A 9,635-nucleotide genomic window follows, 5' to 3' on the forward strand; every position below is an offset into this window, starting at 1 on the left:
CACGTATCTCAGCACCTTCAGATAGAGAGAGGGATGAACATAATTCACAGCTTCCGCGTTCTCTTCTTCGGCGTTCTCTTCGCGTATCTCAGCACCAGCATAGCTGTACACTCACAGGGCTCAGGCAGAGAAGAGGTTAATAGTATTTCACCAGCGCAGCTGTACACTCACAGGGCTCAGGCAGAGAAGAGGTTAATAGACAGCTGTGACTGCGAGTGAACAGCAGAAACAATTCCCACACTCGCATATCCACCACACACTGTAAGGTTTCACTCGTGCTCATTTCCACAATAAAACTGCAATTCAACAGATTCACGGTGCAACCAAGGCTTACACCCGCAATCCAGCCGAAGTCTTCTCTGTCTCTCTCTTTCTCTCTCCCTCTCTCTCGCGGCCTCCCTCCGCATCCGCGGCCGCTCACGTGCTGCGTGCCTCACATCTCCTCTCTCCTCGTGCCCACCTTTTCCTCACCTCCAAAGTGTCCTTTTATGAGCCACCTTCCTGCTACATGTCCCAATCACCTGTTGACATTTTCCCCCGCACAGCTGCCAGCGATTACCCTCATTCGCTTTCGTTCGCGGCGCTTTTCCGGCTTCCGTGTATCCCCGGAACCGGCCTTGTGTTACACCGGAAGTGCTCCCCGCCACAACAATTTCCCGACTTGTAGTTCCGGCCTTCGTCACCCCGTGACATAAGGCTAGACAAAGTTCCTTTTTAACTCTGCCCCTGGTCTAGTTAGAACTTTGGAGCGCTTAAAAGTGTGGGGCTCAAAAATAAGTGTCATTTGGAACTCTTTATCAAAAATATGTTGATAATGATTAGTTATGCCAAATGATAGTTTGGCATGCATGGGATTGTGTGTCCATATGCTAGTGAGAGAGAAATACTTTTATTATAGAAATGCATGCCAAATGATAGTTTGGCATGCATGGGATTGTGTGTCCATATGCTAGTGAGAGAGAAATAATTTATTATAGAAATGCCTATTTTGTCTATTCTTTAATCCACACATAAAATTTTACAATTCAACCTCTGGATACTGCGTCACTCCCACACATCACATCGTAAGCGCATAATATTACCTGCTCAAATACTTCTTGATGAGTTTCTTCTGTATTAAACAGCGAATCTTCTCAGTCAGATCGTCGCAAGATCTCAGGAATCCTCTCACACTGCTCGTGTTCATGCGCTCCATCGCTGCACTTGTGTGTATGACTCGAACGATTCAAACGCGCCAAAACAGCAGCGCGGAGATGTGAAGCTTTCCTGATGACAACCCCCATACATCCTACACAACAGGGTGGGCGGACCCCAGTCTGATAAATATTTCAGGACATCGCACGCTCTAGCTCAAGGTTCAACATTCCTGTTTGCCTGAACCTGACGCAAACTACGCTTTTGACCCCGGACAACTGTGCCGCAAGGACTCACTCAGGAGATTCCAGGAACATTCCAGGAGATTCAGGAGACTCTTCGAAAATCTGAAAAAATGGCGACACAAAACCTGACGGAGAGCGACTCCCCGTTGAGTTCTGGCGATGTGGGGCACAAGTATCATCCGGCGTGTGAGTGTGCCACGGGCAAAGAGTGTCGTTTAAGAGCTGCGCTGGACTCTATGTTTAAAGATAATTTTAGAGGCCAAATGGTTGGCTTGATGCACAGGATCATCGATGCTGCGTGTGATATGAAAAACGATTGTGCGCAGGATACCAAACGTGTGACAAATCTCAAAAATGAAATGGATGTCGTAAGAGGCCTGACAAAGTAATGGACTGATGTAACGCCCATGTTTTTTAACGGCAAAGAGCCGAACGGCGTAATCCTCAGAAAAGTTCTGGATGTGTTGCGTGAATGTTGTGACGAATTCGAAATCACAGAGATACTCGCTATTTGTACATTCGTAACAGATCTCTGTGTGTCACTGGTGTCAAAAAATGCAAAAACTGACGTTGGTGAATTAGTTGAAAGTCTGGTCAACTATACCCTAGAGCAAAACATGATAGCCTGCAGAGATTTTCTATTCTGGTTAGACCATCTGTAAATGTCGTTATTGTTCTACTTTATGTACGTAATGCCGGTCTATCATTTTCTTTAATGTATGAAAGTATAATGTTGAAATAAAAAATTCTGAATGAAAAAATGTCTGAGCGCATAAAAATATTATAAATAATAATATTATTTAGAATAATTAAATATTTCAATATTTCAATATTTGTTTTCTGCATTTTAATTACCGTATTCCCGAGGCGGCATTAATTTCCAAGATGTGAATACCTGAATTTTTCTAAATGTTTCAAATGATACAACTAATTTGCCCGCTGTGTACAGAACATAAGAAAGGACATTTTGTGGTGTTGAACAAAATACGATTTTGTTCTTTGTTCTCATTACATTTTTTTAAATAAGATTATGTGTTCTGTCATGGATGACTAGTCATGGGATGTCCAGCAGAGAGAAGGGCTTGAGTGGATACGCCCTGCGGTCACATTTTTATGTCAGAGTTTACCCGAGAGTTTACAGAGTTTCACTCTGCCTTTTCCCCCACTTCGCAACGTAGCCATCCTACAGCTTTCCGCCCCTGCGACAGCAGTAACATCGACCACCACGGCATCCGTTTCAGGTCAAATGGAGGAGCGGGTGGGTTACTTAAACACGGCATTCAGCAATCTGGCCCTCTCCAGTCCTATTTCCTCCTGTGGAGTTGAGGATATGTCTCACCAGGATATGTCTCACCAGCGACCTCCGGCTTGTCACAATCCTGGCATGCGTCGGGAACAGGAACGCCTTGACAGCTTTCAAAATTGGCCTCTTGCACCAGTATCTCCAGCCGAGCTTGCCAAAAGTGGTTTCTACTACCTTGGCCAAGGCGACAGAGTGGCTTGCTTCAGTTGTGGAGGCCAGCTTAGCAACTGGGAACCGGGAGATCGGGCAGTATCAGAGCACCAGAGGCATTACCCCAACTGCCGCTTCGTTCGAGGTGACCGTGCAGATAATGTACCTTTATCTGGTGGCGGCCTTTCCAATGTATTGTTGGAAAGGCCGCCATCATTATGTTGGTCGTAATGATGACGTGAAGTGCTTTTGTTGTGATGGTGGACCCAGATGTTGGGAGTCTGGTGATGATCCATGGGTAGAACATGCCAAGTGGTTTCCAAGATGTGAATACCTGCTGCAAGAAAAGGGCCAAGAGTTTGTTCATCAGATTCAAGCAAGATTTCCAAGACTATTTGAGCAGCTATTGACTAATGGAGACAGCGACTCAAGATAATTTGTTGATCCACCTGTTGTACATCTGGGTCATGGAGAAGACCGTTCAGAAGATGCAGTGATGATGAACAATCCTGCGGTCTGTTTTAGAGATGGGATTTGAGCGTGGCCTGCAGGTGGCCCAGACAAATGAAGCTGCATCACCGAGTCAAGATCTTTCAGACTTGCCTATGGAGGAACAGTTAAGAAGACTTCAAGAGGAGCGCACATGCAAAGTTTGCATGGATAAGGAAGTGAACATTGTCTTCATCCCCTGTGGTCACCTAGTTGTGTGCAAAGAATGTGCGCCTTCTCTGCACAAGTGCCCCATATGTAGAGGCTTGGTCAAAGGCGCTGTCCGTACTTTCCTATCATAAAGTGAAGATATTCACCATCCAAGTAACAAACAGTTTTTGGATTTAACTTGATGCATAAAAACAAAGGAGAAGTTTATTATTTTCACTCGATCCAGTGACAACAGTTTTTGGATTTACAAACATTTAGAAAGTAGTTAGGATGTATTTCATCAAGTTAATTTGTCCAACTATTGTTAAAGTTCATAGACCTTTAAAATGAGTTAAAATTTATTTTATCAAGCTATCAAGCACCAGCTGATTGAAGTTTTTCTTCAAACAAAAGTAATTTTCTGATAAATCATCATACACCTACATGTGTTTTGTTGTATGCACAGATTTTGAGGGTCGCTTATAGAAAGAGGCGTCCTTGTCTTTGTTTCGTGGCAAACATAAAACCAGAGAACAGAGAACCTTGTGCGGCATATCCGCATAAAGGGTTAAAATATACATTTTAGCGCTATTTAAAAACTAGGACGGTATAATGTAAATGTCTCACGTGAAGATGATGGTTTAAACCATCATTTTATCAATTCAAGCCAATTCATGAGTATACTGTCATATATGAACAAAGAGAAGACCTAGAGTTCACTAACATTACTGTAGGAAACAGATATCCGGGGGAAAGTGTAAAGAAAACGCCATAAAAAACATTACAATCACAGCCGGCAATGCGATAAGTGTTACGCTAGTGATGTTAAACGATTTCAAAACAGGGTGTTTCAAAAGAAATGTAAACAAAATCTTTTAAACAAAGTCTTGTTTCAGAGTCGGTATGCTCCGGTGAAAACTATGTGAACTTTGATGAGCCCGAGAACAATAGCGCAGTTAAACATGCGGTTCAGTATAAACAAGAATCCAACTCCAATGGGACTGTGCTTGTTCCACATATAACTGATGATTGTTAGATGTAATAGTTAGATGTAATAGTTGTAATAGTTAATGAAAAAAGGTATGCAGGGTTCCAGACTGCGACCAAAATGGTCGCATATGCGACCATTTTTTGAGAATGTGCGAGTTAAAATTTGATGTGGTCGCATTTGTGCGAGTGCATGCATGGTCATGTACTACTCAGTTAAATTCACGCATGAATTTTCCTGCATTGAAATTGTTTTAGCGCCCGCCAAAGTCTTAGTTGATCGGTGAGTAATGTAGATGAACTGCTGTGACAGCCGGGCGCATGTTTAACTGAAAGAACGAGCAGAGAGAGAGAGCCCCGGTCGCGCGCGCGCACTCTCTCTCTCTCTTCGGAGCCAGGCGAAAGTCTAAACAAGACTTCACCGTCTCCAAACCATAGACTGTAAAAAATAAGCTTCAATCTAAGCGCTGTCTTGCTCTCTCTCCCGCGCGCATATTAATCAAAATAAATCGACACGGTGGTAAAAGGTCGGAAGAGTTTCCGTGGAGCATTCAGAGATTTTTTTTTTTTTCCTGAATTACCGCTGGGTGTGAATTGTGCTAAATAAGTTGCCTTATCTTCTCTGAAAAGCGTTCCGGACATTCAGCTGACATAAAACAACACTTTAATTAAACGAAAAAACTATCCAGTGATGAATTGTTTTCTGTGTTGACACAAATCTTGGATGTACATGTCCTAACTGCTGGGATAATCACACAACGCGCACGACAAGTCCAATTCGCGAACTAATGACTCATTTGAACCGATTCATTTTAATGAATGGTTAAAACCATAGATATTATATGATGGCTATGGTTAAACAACTGATCTTTCCAACACTGAACTCAGGAGACGTCTGAATCGGTGTATAACTAATCAGTAACACTTTACAATAAGGTTCTATTTATTACATAAATTACATAAAAAGTACAGTTTGCTTACTCAAGCTTAAGCTTTAAAATAAATAAAACCACTTGTTTTTTTAAAAAAGCATATGACTACGTTTTTCCACACAGTGCTATCAAGAATCGATAAGAGAATCGTTAAAGAATCGGATCGATAAGCAGAATCGTCAGTGGCATTATTATTGATAAAATCTTATCAATTCCCATCCCTATGTGAAGACAGTAAAATTATAATCAAACATTAAAGAACATATATGTTTTTTTTATTAGTTTTTTTTAGAGTTAAAAGATTAAAAAAATGTGCTAACATGAGGTCTTGTGTCACTGTCAGTCTTATTACATCAGTGCAAAACTAGGGTATGCAGATTAAGACCACTATTCATCAGCATGCATTGATTAATCCCATGGCATGTAGCAAAAAAAAAAAAAAAAAGGTGCGACCAAATCATATGCTGGTGCGACCAACTGAGAAAGTTGGTAGCACCGTGCAACCAGTGGAAAAGTTAGTCTGGAGCCCTGGTATGGTAGAGGAGCGCTTCCTGGACTCCAAAGTTTGGTTAAAATCGAGGTGCTCTTTGGATGGGAAACTAAATGCCAAAAATCAAAAAGGAAAAAGGAACTCCAAGGCACTCTCAATTGCAAAAGTTAAAAAGCCTTTATTATTATGGCTTGGTCACATTAACCTTCTAAAAAACTCCAATGCGTTTCGGCTACATGCCTTCTTCTGGGAGTTAAACAGATCTCAAACAAACAAAGTTTCTAATGAACTAACAGTCCACCAATCAGAAGTCTCCATCTGTCAACTGTGGTGCTAAGGTTACAATTGTTAGTACACACAAGAGACAGCAGATGTCATCATTTCCACTTCTTACCAAATCAATTAAGTACACACAAAAACTGACTTCATGAAAGGAACATACCAGTACCCAACACGGTGACCAATACAAGTTAAAATACAAGCATAGTATACAAATTTCAAACCACCATAGGACAACAGAACATCAAAGATATACACTAAGGTCAAGTTCCTCATTCAAGCCTGGATATTTAGTAGCCTGCAGGCGATATATCCAGAAAGCTTCCCGTTGATTCAGCTGCCTTTGCCTATTGCCTTTTCTTAGGGACAAAGGGATGTGGTCAATCCCACAGACCTGTAAGGTGGATTGGTCACTATTGTGATGTTCCATATAGTGTCTTGCCATGGGATAGTTGGTGTTACCTGTGCGAAACGCGTTGGAGTTTTTTAGAAGGTTAATGTGACCAAGCCATAATAATAAAGGCTTTTTAACTTTTGCAATTGAGAGTGCCTTGGAGTTCCTTTTTCCTTTTTGATTTTTGGCATTTAGTTTCCCATCCAAAGAGCACCTCGATTTTAACCAAACTTTGGAGTCCAGGAAGCGCTCCTCTACCATACCTTTTTTCATTGAATTGTATATGCACCTGGGATGTGCTTTTAACCCTCTGGGGTCTGAGCTGTTTTCTGGGCCCTGGAGGTGTTCTGACATGCTCTGACATTTGTGCTTATTTCTGTTACTTGTGACATTTTCATGGCTAAAGTCTGATTACACTGTATTCAGCACAAAGTCTGCTACAATAATATATCAGCAGCAAGTATATAAAAGTTTGTAGTTTTGTGATAATAACATTTATGCGTGGTTTGTGAAAAAACAAAAAAAAATTGTCACTGAAATAAGCTCATGAAACCCATACTGATTATTTGAGGAGCTCTTTTCCAAAACGGGATAAATCCATTTCAGTAGTTTTCAGGAAAATTAAATTTTTTACCTAGACCCACACATTTTGTGAATATTCAATTTATCCTGTTAAAATTTCTTTTTTGGCTCAGTCTGAACATGTTGAACAATGATTATTAAATCAAACAACAATTTTGTTGATGATAAATTCAAAGTTAATTTATTTATTTTTCAAAACGGCATAAATCCATCAACTTTTGGAAAAAAATGATGGTTTGTCTTTAAAAAAACAAACAAACAAGAGAACTTGCAACATATAATCAGGTACTCATAGTATAGATTAATATAAATTAAATAAGTGCAAATGCATGAAATAAATAAAAGCCAAATAAAATAAATAGTAAAATAAAATAAATAGTCAAATAAAATAAATAGTAAAAATAAAATAAATATTTACAGTGACATGTTCTAATATTGTCCACCACATAAAACAAATAATTTAAAAATAACACGCATACAAATACCAGTCCTTAAATACAACAATGTTAAAAATACATTCAAATCATTTAGTAACACATTTAGGCTAATAGTCATTCGGTGCCGAACCTGAAAAAAGTAATAGTTTTGTTTTGTTTTTTTAAAGTTATTTAGTAATACATTTAGAGTCATTTTTAGTAAAGTGTCAAACCTGTAACAAGTAGGACCAATATATCCACTACATATGCATGAAAAAAAACAAATTATTAAAAATATTCAATAATAACGATATTCAATAGGCAAGTCAGTAATAAATTAAAATAAATACAAACATTGGCAATTCAGTAAAGTGTCTAACCCCATTGTCTGCTTTACATAAAACAAATCACATATTGTGTGTGTATGTCCTTTGAATATGTGAGAGAAGAGAGCCAGTGTGTGTGTGTGTGTGTGTGTGTGTGTGTGACACCCACGAGAGAGAGAGAGAGAGAGTGAGTGAGTGAGTGAGTGAGTGAGTGAGTGAGGGAGGGTGTGAGGGTGTGAGAGAGAGAGTCTTTTTTTGGGGGGTGTAATGTGTCAAGCCTATAACAAATAGGACCAATTTGTCCAACAAATATGCATGAAAAACATTCAATATTCAATAATGCATTCAATAGTGCAATACATTCAGTAAGGCATACAGTAAAGTGTCGAACCTGTAAAACAGTTGTCTGCTATACATCTAAAAAAAAAATCACAAAGTGTCTGTGTGTGAGATGTGCTTTGAGTGTGTAAGAGGACAGAGAGAGAGAGAGAGAGAGGGTGTGTGTGTGTGTGTGTGTGTGTGTGTGTGTGTGTGTGTGTGTGTGTGTGTGTGTGTGTGTGGATCACTCGTCATCACTCAGGCCTGCATTGTCAGTCACCTGATACAGTGCATCATCATAAAAAGCCCTCACAGCATCAGACACACCTATTGCTCCTAATAGTGTCAGCACATCTTTATTTTTTGCGGCCTTGACAGAGCTTTGCTTTGGAAGTTCTTCAGGTTTCAGGTCAGCCCACCGCTTGCCCCGCTTCAACACACTATGGAAACAATACTCCCCGTTGTAAGTCGTCTTTACACCCACCTTGTTGGTACTCAAGTCAAGCATTCGTGCTTCACTGATTTTAAAGCTCCTCTGAGCCCTAACACAGTAATTTGAGGCTGACCTGTAATCAAACGCCTCCCAGTCTGTGCCATAAACATGAACGTTGCCAAATTGCTGCAGGATGGCGTAGTATTCCTGTGGTAGCAGAATTGTGTCCATTTTCCTGATCTTCTGCTCAATTCTGCCAAAGACTCGGTCTGCAGGGAGATAACTGTGGCCCCGTACTGGAAAGGTGTGCTCTATGCCAAGGTTGGGGAAAAGCTGCCGAAGTTCCATCAGCATGGACACCATGCTCATGTTCTTGTTCTGCCCAAAACAAGAGTCACTGAACAGCCGAAGCCCCCGGGATCTGCTGACTTTGTCCTGAAGTTGAACCTTGAGGCAGTCATTCAGCGCAGAAGCAATCATATTGCTGTCTTTGCTACCCTCATTCTCCTGCCACACATACAGATGGACATCATCTTTATTCTGGTAACTGTTCTCCCCATGGTGCACAACCACACCAAACAGGTACAGATACATCTGGCGTGAGTAATAGGCCTGTCCTATCGCGGTTTTTGGAAGCACCAGATTTTGCATCATATCAAAACAGAGGGTCACATGACCTTCAGCAACCCTGCCTAACATGTCATAAAAAACGCGCGCTCTGCGACGATGCAAGATGAATGATGCCGATTCCATCCTCTTCTCTGTGTCAGTAAGGTTTGGGTCTGTAATCCTGATCTTGTACTTGGCACAATCAGCGCATGCATCTGTAGCTGGGTGACCGAAGCCAAGATTGAATTCTTTGGAAAACACAGAATAATAGAGGGAATAGCTGGTTTGAGCATGGCTCTGAGCCTCAAAGAGCTCATGCATCTTGTGCACATTCAGGTCACTGGGGAGATACTTGCGGCCTGGTGCTCCTCTCCGGCCATAATGGCTGGCTCTGCAGG

General features: G+C 41.0%; 1 pseudogene across 1 annotated transcript; it reads left to right on the top strand.

Moving 5' to 3' along the window:
- Positions 1-1,489: 1,489 nt before the first annotated feature.
- Positions 1,490-3,623, top strand: LOC307156973 (putative inhibitor of apoptosis; annotated as a pseudogene). The gene is made up of 3 exons: positions 1,490-1,747; positions 2,500-3,346; positions 3,393-3,623. The product of its transcript is annotated as a putative inhibitor of apoptosis (transcript).
- The last annotated feature ends 6,012 nt before the right edge of the window (positions 3,624-9,635 follow it).

The sequence above is a fragment of the Squalius cephalus genome (assembly GCF_949319135.1).
Source record: "Squalius cephalus genome assembly, chromosome: 4".
Lineage (NCBI taxonomy): Eukaryota > Metazoa > Chordata > Actinopteri > Cypriniformes > Leuciscidae > Squalius > Squalius cephalus.